The 16,606-nt window shown below is 44.3% G+C and overlaps 1 long non-coding RNA gene across 1 annotated transcript in view; it reads right to left on the bottom strand.

Annotated features, from left to right (window-relative positions):
- The window catches only part of LOC112403236 (uncharacterized), a 42,990-nt gene extending 26,675 nt beyond the window's left edge, over positions 1–16,315 (bottom strand). Inside the window, exon 1 of the long non-coding RNA XR_003003874.1 lies at positions 16,150–16,315. This is a non-coding gene — a long non-coding RNA (uncharacterized LOC112403236). The remainder of the gene's footprint in view (positions 1–16,149) is intronic.
- Positions 16,316–16,606: the final 291 nt, after the last annotated feature.

Raw genomic sequence — 16,606 nt, 5'->3', positions numbered from 1 at the left:
TCTAGAGGTTTGTGGTCCTGCCCTTCATCTCTCAGAGATCAATTTTACAGAATACCTTCCCTCATACTTGTAGGAGTGGCCAGCATCTTTCATATCAATATCAGCTGTGTTTCAGTTTGGTGGAGTGGGGATGTCCCTTGATTAACACCCACAGTTCAGCCCAAGGGCTTGTTAAAACAGAAATTACTGGGTCCTATTCCCAGAGTTCCTTATTCAGTAGGATAAAGGTGAAGCCTGAATTTACACTTCTAATAAGTTCCCAGGTGATACTGATGTGGCTCGTCCAGGAAACTCACTTGAAAACCACTGGTTTACACAATGGATGGATTCTTGGGAAGGAGCACATATACAGTGAGAGTTCTTTTTCTTCTTATTTGGGCAGAAAAGCCTAAGTAAGGGAGAGAGAAAAATCGCCTGCTACCTTACCACCCACTACCCACTGGACTCCATACACAGACACACAGACACACTTCCCTCTTGAAAAAAAAAAATCACACTGTATATTTCCCTATGCCCACCTCCTTCACTGAACATATCAGGAACCTCCGTCCACTCTTCCACGACACACCTGTGCAACGTAACTTCTACCAAACGCACAGCACTAGCACTTGTCTAGATTCATCACAATTGTATGTGAAATCTTCTTCAATAACTTTACTCTTTTACATGTATGTGGAATCTAGAAAAATGGTACAGATGACGTTATTTGCAAAGCAGAAATAAAGACACAGATGTACAGAACAAATGTATGGATACCAAGGGGGAAAGGGGTGGGGTGGGAGAAATTGGGAGATTGGGATTGACACATATACAGTATTGATACTATGTATAAAATAGACAGCTGAGGGGAACATACTGTATAGCACAGGGAACTCTACTCGATGCTCTGTGGTGACCCAAACGGGAGGGAAATCCAAAGGGGAGGGGATATATGTATATGTATGGCTGATTCATTTTGCTGGGCAGTAGAAGCTAACGCAAAATTGTAAAGCAACTATACTCCAATAAAAATTGATTAAAAAAATAATAACTTTATTGTTTTAATTAATCATGCTCAGTGTAAGAATCAAACACTAGAAGAAAATACAAAGAAAGAAAAACACATGTTAATTCCCACCACTAAAGAAATAATCCCTGTTGGTAAATTGATGTACATTTTTCAATGCACATATTCCTTTATGCATTTATAATTTTACATAAATTGAATCATATAATCCATGCAATTTTGTAACCTACTTTTTCCACTTATATAAAATGTGTTGATAAAGCAAATACAATCTCAAAAATCCTTGGAAAATGTATTACTTAATGGAATCACCTCTTACTTAATAAAAGTTCTCTTAGGAAATGAAATATTATCTTATATAGTGAATTTTCACCTACTCCTCATAGATCTACTGTGTTATTTTTTTAAGTGTGTGTGTGTGTGTGTGCGTGAGAGAGAGAATTCCATATTTCATTTACCAGGTTTGCTTTAGGAAGAGTTCACCTGCATTAAGGATTAGCCTTTTGCAGTAAACCACGAGTCTGTGCTCTAAGCCCCTGTTCACAACACAGATGGTCTGAAATCCAGAGCATTTGGAACTTCTGGAGTAAATTCTGGAATTTCTCCAGCATCTAGGACTAAAGACACTGATCTCTGGTCTCAGTTGAGTTTCACCAGTGTTCTGGTTCTAGGATGAGTCACTGGCTAAAGGTCTAGTAAGCAAAGGACAGAAATGGGCAGACTGAGAGGGGGTGGGAGAGGCCCTTAATACCATCAGTAGAGCCCAGAGAGCACACGCAGGTCCAACACCCACACCGGGGGCCTTCAGAAGAACCAAGCACCCTTTTGTATCGTATAACATCATTACACTTCTTTATTTGACATCCTTTGGTTAATTTGTCCTCAATTTCTAGATAAGGCTTGATGTGAGATTCATTGAGATCATGCACAAGATGCACTGAGCCCAGTGCCCAGCATGTAGTGGGCACTTGATACACATCAGTGTCACTGAGAAGACACAGTGAGAAGGCATGTGCTGTGGGCCTCCCACTTTGTGCCTGCCTCCCCTCCCTGGGCCAGACCACACCTGCATTCTGTAGACATAAGGAGATGGACATTTCAGGACACCAAGACCCTCAAAGATGAATTTCCAATAGATGGGAAGGCCTGGCTCCCCATCAAATCTAAAGCCTAATAAAGCCCAGATATTACTTAGGCAGCCCTCAGCCCGCTGCCTAAAGGTGGAAATCATCATTATTGTAGAAAGCGTGACCCTCAGAGCAGACCAAGCTGACAGTGACACAGGAGGACAACAGAGGGCTTGACCTACAGCACACACATGACCATACTGGCAAAGGGAGCAGGCCTTCAAAACCCTCATATCCCTTTTCCCTGGGAGAAACTGGGAACCACAGTAAGGTCTAATCACAACCTCCTTTTGCCTAGTTTGGAATACAAAGACACTATATAGCCCTAATGTACTTACAGAAGGCAAGGAAGTAGAGATTCAAATAAATGGAGAGGGGGACCACAAGAGGGATGTATCCATGTATCTCATCCTAAAGAGGGACCAGCCAGTTAGCTCAGCAATCCATGCTAAAGAGTACTTGTCACATTCTGTTAATTCTGTCTGATTCCATGTAGAAGGGGAAAAAATCATTGCATGGCAGCGCCAGGCATCCCAAGCTTCACTAAAGTGATTTTTCCCAAGAGTCTCCTGTAACAGCATGGAAAGCACTTAGTACCGCACCTGGAACGTTGTAAGTAATCAATAAAGGTAAACTAGTAAAAGCAGCAGCAGCAGCAAAACTGACTTGCCTAGGGCACCCACTTAGCTAGTTAGAACGCTGCTCAGCTAGAATCCGAGTCTTCTCACAATGAAATGAGTGCTCCTCCTGTGAACCCATCCTCCCTATTGCTTCAGAGCCTGAGACTTGGCCCTTCTGTCTCCAGTCTTCCAGGTTCTTCAGCCGACCTCGGATCTGTTCTCTCCAATGTCCCTCGAGTCCAGGATGATAGAGATATCCCAGCTGAAGAACTAAACTTCACAGGTCTGACATTGACACAACCCATGGAATTCAGTTCTCAGAGCTGGGGATACACATAGGCTTTCCAGAGTTGGCACAAAGCCCCCCTCCTCACGGCCCAGGCCCGTCCCAGCCCTGTAAGATACAAGAGAGAAGAGCCAGGTGAATCCAGAGCCACTGCTTCCCACGACCAGGTCTAGTTCTGGCACTCCTGAGTCCTAAGCACCTGGAGGATGTGCTTCGCAGACACGCGCATCATTAAACATCATTAAATGTTGTAGCTGGGCTTTCCTGCCTTCCCTTACACACGCTCTCCCCCTGCCTGGAAAACTCTTCCCTCTCTCTCTCTACCAACTCATCCTCAGGTTCTCACCCTCAATGTCACTTCCTCAGAGAGGCCATCCACGGCAGAAACTGTTCATTGTTCACCCTACATCTGTTCTCCCCTCCTTCTTTAGTAATAGGACCTCCAAGGTTATAACAGAGCCCCTAAGGGCACATGGACACCTGGCATATGACTTCCTTTCCCAGCCTCATGTGACTGAGCATTAGATGTGAGCAGAAATGATGAGCATTCCAGCACCCCCTTCCCCATCTCAGTGCCGGCCTGTAGACTTGATGGAGAGTCGCCGTGGACCATGCAGATGAGGGCAGCCCCCCCAGGGGAAAGACAGAGCAACACGCCAGAAGATCCCTGCAACTGTGGGCTTCCATACGAGCCCCGCACTGCTTACGCCTGCAGTACTGTATAAGCGAGAATTCAACATCTACCTTGTTTAAGCCACTGCTATTTGAGGATCTCTGTCGGAGCACTGGAATGTTACAGCTTTCCTAGTATCAATATCTATTCCCTAACCCCCATTAACTTCCTGCTAGTCTCTGTCATAAGATTTGGTTCTTTCCCTTCATAGCACTTACCATAATTGGTAACTACAAAATTTTGTGGGCTTCCCTGGTGGCGCAGTGGTTGAGAGTCCGCCTGCCGATGCAGGGAACGCGGGTTCATGCCCCGGTCTGGGAGGATCCCACGTGCCGCGGAGCGGCTGGGCCCGTGAGCCATGGCCGCTGAGCCTGCGCATCCGGAGCCTGTGCTCCGCAACGGGAGAGGCCACAACAGTGAGAGGCACGCGTACCGCAAAAAAAAAAAAAAAAAAAAAAAAAAAAAACACAACTTTTGTGTAGTTATTTGATTCATACTTATCTCCCAAACAAGATTATGTTTTCCACAAGGGCAGAGCTCATGCTAGGGCTTTTTAAAGTATATATAATAGTTTTATTGAGATATAATTCACATATCATACTATTCTCCTATTTAAAGTGTACAACTTGTTGGTTTTTAGTATATTCACTGAGTTATGTAACCATCAACATAACCAGTTTTAAAACATTTTCTTCAAACAATCCAAATGGATTGTTTCCACTTTTTGCCTATTATAAATAATGCTTCTGTGAACACCTGTGTACAAGCATATGTGTAGATATACATTTCCATTTCTCCTGGGTATATCCCTAGGAGTAGAATTGCTGGGTCATACGGTAACTCTATTCCAGACTGTTTTCCGGTGGGGCGGCACCATTTTCAAAGGCTACGAGCAGTGTATAAGGGCTTCAGTTTCTCCACATCCTCTGCCAAGACTTGTTATTATCTCTCTTTTGATTATAGCCATCCTGCTGGGTGTAAAGTGGTATCTCATTGTGGTTTTGACTTGCATTTTCCTGATGACTAATGATGCAGAGGCTCTTTTCATGTGTTTACTGGCCACCTGCACGTCTCTGGAGAAATGTCTTTTCATAACCTTTGCCAAGCTCTTAATTGGGCTGTTTTTATTATTGAGTTGTAAGAGTTCTTTACATGTTCTGGACACCAGTCCCATGTATATGATTTGTAAATATTTTCTCCCATTCTATGGGCTTTTAACTTTTTTGAGGAGTGAGTGTGAGTGTGTGTGTGTGCGTGTTCTCCACAACATTATTTCCAACTTCTAGCATAATGTCTGGATCACATAGGCACTGCAGTGATTTGGGAGAAAGGAAAGAAAGGGAGGAAGAAAGGGAGGGAGGAAAGGAGGGAAGGAGGGAGGAACTTTTAGAGACCATGTGGTTTAATTTCCCTATTTTATAGATGGAGAAACTGAAGGCCTCAAAAGACATTAAGATACTGCATGATGAGATAGTAAGAACAAGGAGCTAGAAGTTAGAACTGGGTTCTAGTCTCCAACCTGCTTGTCTCCAACCAGCTGTGAGAACCAGGCAGGTCACATAACCTCTCTGCACTTCAGAGAACTCCTTCCACTCAGTTACTGGAAGGAACAAAGTGAACGAACGCATAAGAAAGCACTGCTTGAACGTGAGTTATAACTGAGGCCCAAGATCAAATAGCTCAATCAGTCAAGTCAGAAAAAGGTGGCAGGTGGCCCGATTTCTGGTCCAGGGTGCATGCTTGGGCATTATAATGCATTTTTCAGGTTGTTGCTGATTTCCATCATCAATCGGGACACCTTCTGGTTCAACACAGGGAAGTATCCCGAATCACACAAATTCTGAGTCTTCTTCCTACCCGCAGAGAGTCTCAGACAAGAAGTCATGATCTACTAAGCGTAGCCCCCGAGCAGGGATTGTGTCTCATTCACTACGGAATCCTCAGCACCTAACACTGTGCCTGGCACATGGCAGACGCACAGAAGTATTGTCTAGTGAATGAGCGAATGAATGAATAAATGAGCACATGTAGTATGAACCTCTATCCCACAACCTTAATGAAGCAGATGGGAATAAATTTACGGGGTAGAAGGATTCTGAGGTAGCATCTGGGCATAGCTAGAGGCTGTAAAGCGTAACGATTAGAGAGCAGGCTGTAGAGTTTGGTGGCCAGGGTTGTAATCCCAGCTCTGCCACTGGCCAGCCTGGAGACCCTGGGCACATTACTGACCACTCTGAGACTGTCTTCTCATAGGACTAGGAGGATAATAATAGACCCACCTCACCGAGTTGTTGTGGGGAGTAAAGAAGATGATGTGCACAGAACAGTGTCTGGCATGCAGTAAACACTCAAGAAATGTTAGCTTTATATCAGAATCAGGAATGAATGATGTGATAGATTAACGAAGTCTGCCACGACTGCACAAAGGGAAAGAGGCAACAACGTATTTTCATCTCTACTTAAATGTACATCTGTTTACATCACCGTGCTACCCCCATGCCTTCCACTCCTTCTGTTCCATGCCAGGCTTCATGCTCTGTTCATCCATGGCCCTAAGCCAAGGCTCCAGGCATTTTTCATTCTGGCTGGATCCACACAATTTGGTGATTACTATATAAACGTCTTGTATTGCTCAGGCTGCAGCATCAATTCTGCTTACTGAAAATGATTCACTTGGCGCTCACTTCCCCCCGGGTGGCATGGAAAGGCTTCTCCATCATCCTCAACTCAACAGAGCCTGTCACACTTAGGATTCAACATCACGTACAGAGCAAATACCCGCATTTGAGGGGCTCCACTGTTTCATCGCTTCAGTAAGTCTCGCTTCCCCCTTTTTTTATGAAGGAAAACCAAGACATGGAAGGGGAAAAGGGATACCCTTACCGCAAAGAGCTCCAGCTTAGATGACCCTGAGATACAAGAGCCAGCAACACAGAAATCTAGTGGGAAGGGGAGAGCCACGTGACGTAAAAACCACCAAGCACCAACCGCTTGCCAGACCTACGCAAGGCTTTATGTGCAAGTCTCACTTTGCTTTCACAAAGTCGTGGTAGGAAGTAGATACGGTTGCCTTCTCCACTGAACAACAACAGAAAAAAAAAACACTGAGGAAGAAGAGGAAGGGGGGAAGAGAAAGGGAAAGAGGGTAAAAGCTAAGCAGTTAAAACACTTACCCTAGCACACACAACTAACAATTGTAGCCATTCTGCCCCACTGCCTGCCTCTTGGAGAAAGAACAACAACAACAGAAAAGTTCCTTCCCTAAAGAAATTTAAAGACTAGGTAAGGTAGCGATGTATACAGATGAAAGATAAGTAACTGTAGAAGGCAATATATAATATATGCTAAGATAGGCTCAAAGAGATAATCTACAACACGGGGAATATAGTCAGTATTTCATAATAACTGTAAATGGAAAGTAAACTTTCAAAATTGTATAAAAATAACATTTTTTCAATTAAAATTAAATATATACATATTAAATTAAATATATAAACATGCTAAGCCTAGCGTCAACAAGAGGGGCCTGCAGCTGATAGAAGGAAGACCTCACTCTAGGAATGGTCCCCGGGAAGGCGTGCTCCGCCCACAGTCGATCTCGGCTCCATAAATAGAACCCAGTGCCTGGGCTAAACCTTGGCTTACCTGACTCCTCTTTCTTTTGCACCCTCCCTTCCATCCCTCTGCAAGGCCTGTGAGCTCTCCCTTCACAGTACAATGGAACTTAACCCCTCTCTCTCATCCAAGCCGCCATCCACCTCCAACGGAGACCCCAGCAATAGCCTTCTTGCTGGTCCCCTGATTCTACTCCTGCCTCTACTGTCCACCCTCCAAACAGCAGCCAGGCAAATCAGGTCAGTGACTCCCCTGCATAAAGCTTGCCAGCTTGCTCAGAGCAACACCCAGACCCCCTAGCACGGTATATAAGGCCCATGTGACCTGGCCCCTATCCCGTCTCCAGCCTCATCTCCCACCATCCTTCCCTCACTCATCCACTCCTGCCCAAGTGGCCTCCTTGCCGTTCCAATTCCTCCACACTGCTGCCTCTTCCTGGGATGCTCTTCCCCCTTACTTCTTCCAGAGTCTTCTCAAGTGTCACCTCATCCAAGTTACTTGACCCCCTACCTCAAAGAGCCACAGACGTGCCCACACTCACCCCCATGTACACTATCTCTATGCCTGCTTTTTTCTTCTTTACAGGATTTCTTACTCTTTGACAGTTACGGCTACTTATTTATTTACTGCCTGCCCCACAAGAATGAAAGTTCCATGGGGATAGGCACCTTGACAAGAATAATGCCTGTCATAGAGCGAGTCAGTTCTCTACCTTTTTTTTCATTATCATCTCCCAAAAGAGCCTTTTTAGAGATTTTTTCCTAATCACCTCCACTATGAAATTTTAATACCACAGACATACTATATATCTGTTCATGTACTATATGTATATCTGTGCTTTATACATAAAAAGGATGAAATTTTTCACCTCCCGCAAGCCAATTTTTGTGCCTTTGGGGGTGACGGTTCCCCTGTTGGGAATGCAGAGAATAGGTGCTTGATAAATGTTTGTAGAATGGATAAAACTCCTGAGGTGGACAGCAGGCTGAAAGACAGACATTATTTAAGGTATTAAGTTCGGGTGGGGAAATTCCCAGCGACCTTGCCACCTAGGCCTCCAATCTGCAGTATGAGTACATCCTGTCAAGCTGTGTCTGGTGACTATGCGGTATATATCTAATTCAGTTTTCAGCTTTTTTTTTTTTTTAACCCTAATCTTATTTTGCATCCCAACTCCCACTGCTATTTTAGATGCTTAAATTCACTTTTCCTTCACCCTTATCCCCAGGCACGCTTTAAAACCCAGATAAGCCCCCCACCCCGACCCTATTCATGCATAATACATTCTTCATCCACAAACCTTCATTGGTTTCTATGTGAGCCAGACTCTGGAGATGAAAAGGTGATTATGATCCAATTCCTGCCCTCTGGAAGCTGTAGGCATGTGAGGGTAGACAGGAATGTTTAGTACAACATACCAAGTGCCCCAGTAGGAGAAGGGACAATGTGCTTTTAAAGGAGAGTGGAATCTCTCCGTCCACATCCAGCCATCCATTCATCCATCACTCATTTACAGAGCACCTGCTACATGGCAGGCTCTGGGCACGATGCTGGAGACAGCAGGGAAGAAGATGAACACGGCTGCTGCCCTGATGCTCCTGGAGATGACCAAATAGCAGGAAAGACTGAGGTCTCATTGACAATCATACAAAACAAGTGAGCTCAAATGTGAGAAGCACTGCCAATGGAAAAGTACATGATCCTACCAAGCACCTGGTAGTTAGGAAAAAGTGACATTTAAGGAGAAATCCTGAAGGAAAAATAGGCTGTGGTCAGGAGTCCAGGCAGAGGGAACAGAATGTTCAAACACTCTGAGATAGGACATGAACAGGCACACAAGTGGGGACCGAGACGGACGCCTCCCCTGGGGATGGTACTGAGACCAGCCATGGCACAGAAGTGAAGCAGGCCCAGGCAGCCAAGGGGCAGTTCACATCACCCTTGCTTAGGAATCAGGGGAAAACAGAAGAAACGGGGAAGTGATGTGATCCTGACTGCATTTTTAAAATATTCTGGCCGGATGTGATGAACAGTTGTGGGGAGGGCATGAAATAGTCCCGCATATCCATCATGCAATTTAACACTTGATCCTGTGGGGTCTTGTATCCATCAGTGCATGCCTTGTGAGATGGAAATTCTCAAAGACAGGTGTGACATTTTCAACCTCTTTGCCCTCCCTACCTATAACAGGGGTACATTACACATGGTAGACAATTAGAAAACATTTCTCAAGTAATTGTTCTGCGATAACAAATTCTATGTCTTTCTTATAATGAACAACTCGTTCCCTCTGCCCTCTGAAAGATTCCCTCCTGTTCCCAGTTGCTCTCCCACCCTCCACCCAACTGTCATGTTCTGGTTTTGAAGACCACCACACCTTTCAGATAACCTCCTCACAAGCTCTCTGAACAGTCACTGCGTCACCTGGACAGGGGATATCAGGGACCCCACCTGTACGGAGTCACCAAGACCCTCCAACCTCTGGTTCTTCAGAGTCTGCATCACCAATGAGGCAGGAGTTTGCTCCTGCACTTCTGAAGCAGCCAGGTCACAGCGAACTTCAACTGCACAGCCAGAACCATTTCTCAGCCGGAATGGAGAACAGGACAGAGCAACTCAGCAAAGTAATTGCCTCCTATTTACCGGGACGTACTCCACATTAGGAGACATTTTATCAACTTCATGAGATTTGTAGTCAGAAAACATGGAAACAAAAGAACAATACAAAGGCCTTTTAACCACTGACTGTTCACATTTATCAACACTCCTGTTCTACCCATTATTAGCACTTCCCCAGTACAGAGCCCAGGAAACCTAAAGTTGTATTAAATCAATAAAAACCTGAATTCTCTTTTAAGACAGAACTCCATTGTGTAACTCTGTTGGGTAAACGTATGGAATTTATCCTACGGAAAGAAACCCACACCTGACTTGGTCTTGGTGTGTTATGATAGACGAATTATTCATTTCCGTTTCCAAGAATTCATGCCCTTCTCCTTCATGTGTTTTACCCACTCTTTGAGGAAAAAATAAAAACTAACCCAAAAGTTGTTATAAATAAGATTTTGCCGCCCCAAAATTACTACTGTGGCACTTTGCTCTTGCTATATACACTTAGAATATAGGAATGAGTTTCTAGTATGTGAGGCTTTTAGGAGAACTACTCATCTGGTATAACTTTGCAAATCTAAAATCCTTTCAGAGCTAAATGAATCCTGGTCTTCCAGTTCATTTCCCAAAGGTATAAAGGAGATGCTTCCAAATTGCTTTATATGCTCGCCACTAAAAAAACAGTCCCTTACATAGCACTTTATTTTTTTCTTTTATCTTAAACAGTCTGAGTGATTATCTCATTTAGGTCTCCACGCACAGCCTTAGGAGGAAAGCTGGAGCAGACATGGCCATATTAAAGAGACTGAGTTGACAAATCTTTGCCAGTAAGAAACTGCAGGGTTATCCTCCAGGGTTGAACTTCACTAGCCCTTTGTGTAAAACAAAATCCCCTTATAAACATGAGGTGAGTTCCTATGAAGAGAAAAGAGACTTAAAACACAACTCACCAAACAACTGATTGCAGCCCATGCACGGGAAGAGGGTCAGGGAGGCACCTCTAGGCTCTAGGGCCCACTCGGCCAGGAATCAGGCAGAGCTTACTACAAAACAGGCTTAAAGTCTGCAGAAACTGATGGCTGGATTCACTCAGCAGAAGTGGGAGATACTTCTCTCTCTGGTCTTCCAGCCTATCCACTTTAAACTTGGTAACTGTCTCCTATGGTGGGGGGGAGGGGAGGATTCTAAGTTCCCTGTCCCTGTTTCCATGGCCTTGACTGTCTCTCCCTCTATCCACAGGCTCTGCCATATCCAGGGTCCATGCCCTTGTGGTTACTAGGGTACCAGTCTCTGGGGACTTCTCTGACTCCCTCCCACTTCCCCAGCCTTCGATGCTCACCTGTCAAAACACTAATTTCCAGAGTATTAAACTCTTCGGAGGCACAAACTGTAGAATTTTGACCTGAATGTACTCACAGAGGACACTCAAATAAATGATAATTATATAATTACCATAACAGCTAAGATGTATTAAGTGCTTATTATGCACCAGCCACTGGGCTAAACGAATTATCTCACTTAAAATTCACAAAAAAAAGCTATGAGGAAGGTACAATCATCAGCATCATTTTAAAGATGAGAAAAGGTTCAAGGGACTTGCCCAAGGCCACACAGCCAGCGAGTTAAGGAACTGGGATTTCAAGCTAATCATTCCAATTCCCGAACCCACGTCCCCAACAGCCCAGCTGCACAGGCTAAGTGAATTAACCAAGCTTCACTGAAGCCAGCAAACTAATGAGCCCCACCCAGACTCCAGCCCCTCCAGCTCAAGCCAGGGCAGTCCTCGCCTCTTCAAACCACTCCTGGTTTCACTGGAGGAAGTGAGCCCTTTGGACGAAGGTAGAAAGAGCCCACACCCCCTCCCCCATATCAGCCAGCTCTTCTTACACACTGGAAATAATCATCCCCATGAGAGGGGTTCTCGGACAAGCTTAACAGCAAACATTATGGTTTTACAAAAGCTACTGCTACAAAAGGGGAAAAAAAAAAACCTCTGGGTGACTAAGTCACATGAATTGCTGGAAGACAAGTCTTCCATCCAGCCCTCTCTTAACTGCAAGATGATGGTGTGTTTCAACGGTAAATGAACACAGCATTTCCAAAGCCACCAAGTGAATAAATCGAGCAAATCCTCAGTCTTCTCCTCATCCCAGATTTCTCTCTTCCCACTGGCATTACTGTCTTGCTTAGAGAATCGTTTCTGGGCCTTTCTGCTGTTCCACAAAGCTGGACTGTCACTTAAAGGCCTGTTCGCTAACTGGAATTGCTCTTCTGTAGCTGCAAATAAAAATCACAGGCAGCTCGGATGGGTTTATCATGGGAGCTGATTAATTAGCAGTTACAGAACCCTGAAAATAGAGTTCCATTTCATTAACATGTAACTTTGGGGCAAATATTGTTATGCTTTAAACACCTTTGCTCTGTGGTGGGGAAGCTATGGAGGTAGTAGAAAAATGGGAAGTCTGTGTGTTTATTAGAAGTGTGAGCAAATATAAAGGGCTTTTTAAATAACAGTAATAGCTAACATTGAGCTAGGATCTGTCCCACCAGTGTCTGTTCTGAGTGTTTTATGTGTATTTGCCCAAATGGTCAAATGGTCTCCTAGGACCATCCCAGGAGACAAACACCATTATTGTTTGCATTTTACAGAGGAAGAAACAGAGGCACACAGCTGCTGAACGGTGGAGCCAGGGTTAACGCTCAGGCAGCTAGAACCAGACCGGTGGTTCTCAGCTGGGGTGAGGGTGAGGCATGCAGGTTGGTCCCCAGGAGATATTTTCAGTCTCTGAACATAACTTGATTGTCGTGAGTAGTTAGGGCTGTTAACGCCTCTGGTGGGTAGAGACCAGGGATGCTGCTAAGCATCCTACAATGCATAGGACAGCCCCACAGCAAAGAATGATCAGTCCCAAAATATCAGTGGTACTAAGGAGGAAAAACCCTACCCCAGAGCCTAGCCCGTGTTACTGTGTCCGAGGCTTGTGCTCAAGGAACAGGGCATTCTCTACAAGACGCAGGTCACCAATGATGACCCCTCCCTGTGTACTAGAGAGGTACATGTGTTCCTTCCTGGCCAGTCACTTCAGCAGCAGTAACACCCATACACAGGGCTAATACTGCCTTCCTTCCCTGAGGTCCGGACGTGACCTCTTAAAAGCCTTGTAAGATCTCAGATTCCCTAGCAAAAGCTATGAACTCTCTAGAACTAATATTAATTAAACATATGACGTTGAGGCAGAAATAGCAAATGCATCAATAGAATAAAAGTAAGATTCTAGAAAGACATCTGTGTATATGTGGGAATTTAGGACCAGGCAAAAATATATCCTTTCAAGTCAAAAAGCAGCCGAGGGGAGTACACAGGAACTCTCTGTACTCTCTGTGCAAATTTTCTGTAAATCTAAAGCTATCCTAAAGTTAAAAGCTTATTAAAAAACAAACAAACGAACTGCAGAGGGGGAAACTGGCATCTATAGAGGAAAATATTAACTTCAGATCTGTCTCACACCTTATGAAAAACACACTTCAGCTGGATGAAAGAGTTAACTGCAAATAAAATAAATATAAGAATAAATCTTTATAGCCTTCACTTCAGAAAGGCCTGTCTAAACAAGGCACATAAGCCATCAGGGGCAATACTGGCAGGTTTGAGACCACCTAGGTGGCCATACAATCACACACTGAAGACAGAAGGGGTGTCAGTTCAGTAGAGAAGGAATCAGAACTGTTTTCTCAACTTTCCTCTGGGAGAAACTTCACAGCCAAAGCTCTGAATCTCCAATTACAGAAGTCAAAGGGAAAGGGCCCAGGTGGACTCCCGCTGTCATTCCTCTCTAACTAGCTTTAGATTTAGAAGGGAAATTCTCCTTCCTGGTGTCACGGGGCTTGAAGGAAGTCTCTGGCAAGCAGATGGAGTGTTACTGGTGCATAGAGCCTAAGTCTTGGCTTTGGGAGAACAGGGGGCTCTTTCCTTGTGATTTTAATATCCGAGCGGATCTGGATGACAGTTCCTCAAGCAGTGGGAGCAGTGGTCACAACTACTGTAGGCCAGGCAACCTCTGGTCCCCGCACACCAGGCCCCCGGCCAAAAGATGGCACCGCATGCCTCTCCCCATACCTCAGGAGACAAAGCTAGAGACAGCTGTTCAGCTACACACGCAAAACCGTGGTATTAGTTTCCTCTGAGATCTGTGTGGTTTCATGCCTACACCTCCAAGAAATACTAAAAATCCAAGACAGTCATTTTTTCAGCATAACCTTGAATGTTTATCCCCAATAAGGAACATATCCAGACAGTCATGACCTTAAAGATATAAATTTCTGGCAGAGTAAGGAGCCTAAGAAAAGTCTGTATAAAGGGGTAGGGAAGCTCTTGGCCACCCTTTGATAGTACAGGCAACTGTTTGCAGTTTCTCAGTATCTTTTTTGGAGAATCAAAGACATTTTCCTAGAGAAAAGACAACAAATATCACGTAAAACACTATATCAGAGCCGATCTGGAGCGGAAAAATATCAGAAGATCTGAGTTCGAGTCCCTCCTGGGCAGTGGGGCTTTCAGTAGGTCACTTGACCTCTTTGAGTCTCAATGGGTAAAACGGGGATAATTCATTCATTCAACAAATATTTAATAAGCTCCCATTATGTGCCAATTCAACTGTCTCTACTAACCTTACAAATTTTATGGGAGAATTACATGAAATGACCCAAATGAGAATGCTCTGCAAATTGTAAACCATAAAAATACTTCATTAGTCATCATTAAAATAAAAAGAATGTCTTGTTGCTATTAAGATTGAGGCCAGGACCAAAATAAGGAACTTTTGCCAGATTGTAGAACAACCAGAGGGAGGAATCACCATTTGAATTTTAAAAAGTACCCAAAGCTGGCTTTTCGGGACCACACCCAAGCCTATAAAATGCTGACAGTCAGAGTAAATAAACATTTGCTACAGATTTAGCCCAAAGGCCCACACTGAGAAGGTAAGACTACACTGAGTTTCTTCAGGGTCCTTGGAAAAAGGTGGGACGATAGGAATTCAGAGATAAGAGGATGACCAAGAATCATCACCGGCCTTCCAGTCAGCACTGCACCCCATCCCATGCCTGGGCCTGGACAGATCCTGAAGAAAAGACTCCGACCCCAGCCAGTCCATGTGCTACCAATCCAAGCAGCTCCAAACTATCTGAGCAAACCCCCAAATCAAGTTTCTACCTTCTTCTCCCTCTGTGAACTCCAGCATAAAGAGTTTGCTTATCTGTTCTCAAAAGTGCTATGACTAAGGACAGCAAGGTGATTTTTATTAAACAAATGAAGAGAAATCCACTCTATTCAAATCCATAGTTTACAACATGGGGGCAAATGTCAGCAGTGTACAGCAATCAGAAGAGTTTGGGGAAAAATCAGGCAGAACTCTGGGTAAGCAAGTGAAATAATGGACACTGAATGTACAGGTCCCAAAAGACAAGAAAATACAATAATACAGTTAAGCCTTTAAGAAAGAAAAGCTACACTATTTGCCCCATTCATATAAAGTCAGGTTCAGCATGTTAAAAACAAACAAAAAAAAAGATTATTTTCAAAACACAAAAACTCTTATACCCAAAGGCAGGACTGAATGAGATCCAATATTATGTAACAACCTAAACGGGAAAAGAATTTGAAAAAGAATAGATACATGTATATGTATAACTGATTCACTTTGCTGTATACCTGAAACTAACACAACATTGTTAATCAACTATACTCCAATATAAAATAAAGAGTACCATATGCACTATGTAATATTTTCATGCTACTGTCACTGCAAGGAAGTTCATGACTTGCTAAGTAGAGGTTACAGTCTACAACTCCAGGGTTTAAAGCATATTATTTTATCATCCCTATAGGTTCTACACCACTTCCAGACTCCATCCCACCCCACCCTGAAAATAACAAAAGGTTAAAAATATTTTCCTTGTGGAAATGGAGCCACATCTTAACTAAAGCACTGGAAATCTCTCCAAGGCCCTGACAGTTTTATATTTATAGACCGTGACAAAAGTCTCACCTACTTTTTAACGTCATTCAATATGCCTTAAACATCTTGATTATATCTTTAATGTGCCATTTACTCTGCAATAACCCACTGTACAAAAGCCAGCTACTTTTCAGACAGAGGATACGTACATAATAAATCAGCCTGCCATGATTATTTTTCCCAGCTCATACTCACAGCGAGCTCCTAAAATTTCGTTTTACTTTGTCTTTCCAACTCAGCGGCCGTTCTTCCCCTCCTCTGTTTGCTACTCCCTCCTGTCCACCCGGCCCACCCAGGCGTTGCCGCTGCCCGGGTGTTACCACTTCACTCGGCCCTGCTGCCGCCGTCCAGGGAAGGAAGAGCGCTGTCAAGTGTCTTGGAGCAAGAACATCTTTCTGGAGAAAGGCTCTTGCTCGCAGGGGTAGAGGAAGGCACGCAAGGGCCTATTTGCATATGCTATTATTCCATTTCCACACCCTGCACGCTAACGCTCTCTGGAAAGTCCCTTCTCGATTCCCTCCTGGGCGCAGAGAAGGGGGAAGAGGCTGGGCCGGAATGGAAGGTTCCAGCCTGGCAGGGTCAGCCTCTCCCTGGGGAATAGCCTCAACGTCCCTCCCGCTGCCCGCTGAGTCTGGACCCACGGGCGGGGGCC

This window comes from Neophocaena asiaeorientalis, unplaced genomic scaffold (assembly GCF_003031525.2).
Source record: "Neophocaena asiaeorientalis asiaeorientalis breed wild unplaced genomic scaffold, Neophocaena_asiaeorientalis_V1.1 scaffold527, whole genome shotgun sequence".
Lineage (NCBI taxonomy): Eukaryota > Metazoa > Chordata > Mammalia > Artiodactyla > Phocoenidae > Neophocaena > Neophocaena asiaeorientalis.
The sequence above is the reverse complement of the archived record's forward strand: the minus strand, read 5'-3'. Positions and strand labels throughout refer to the sequence as shown.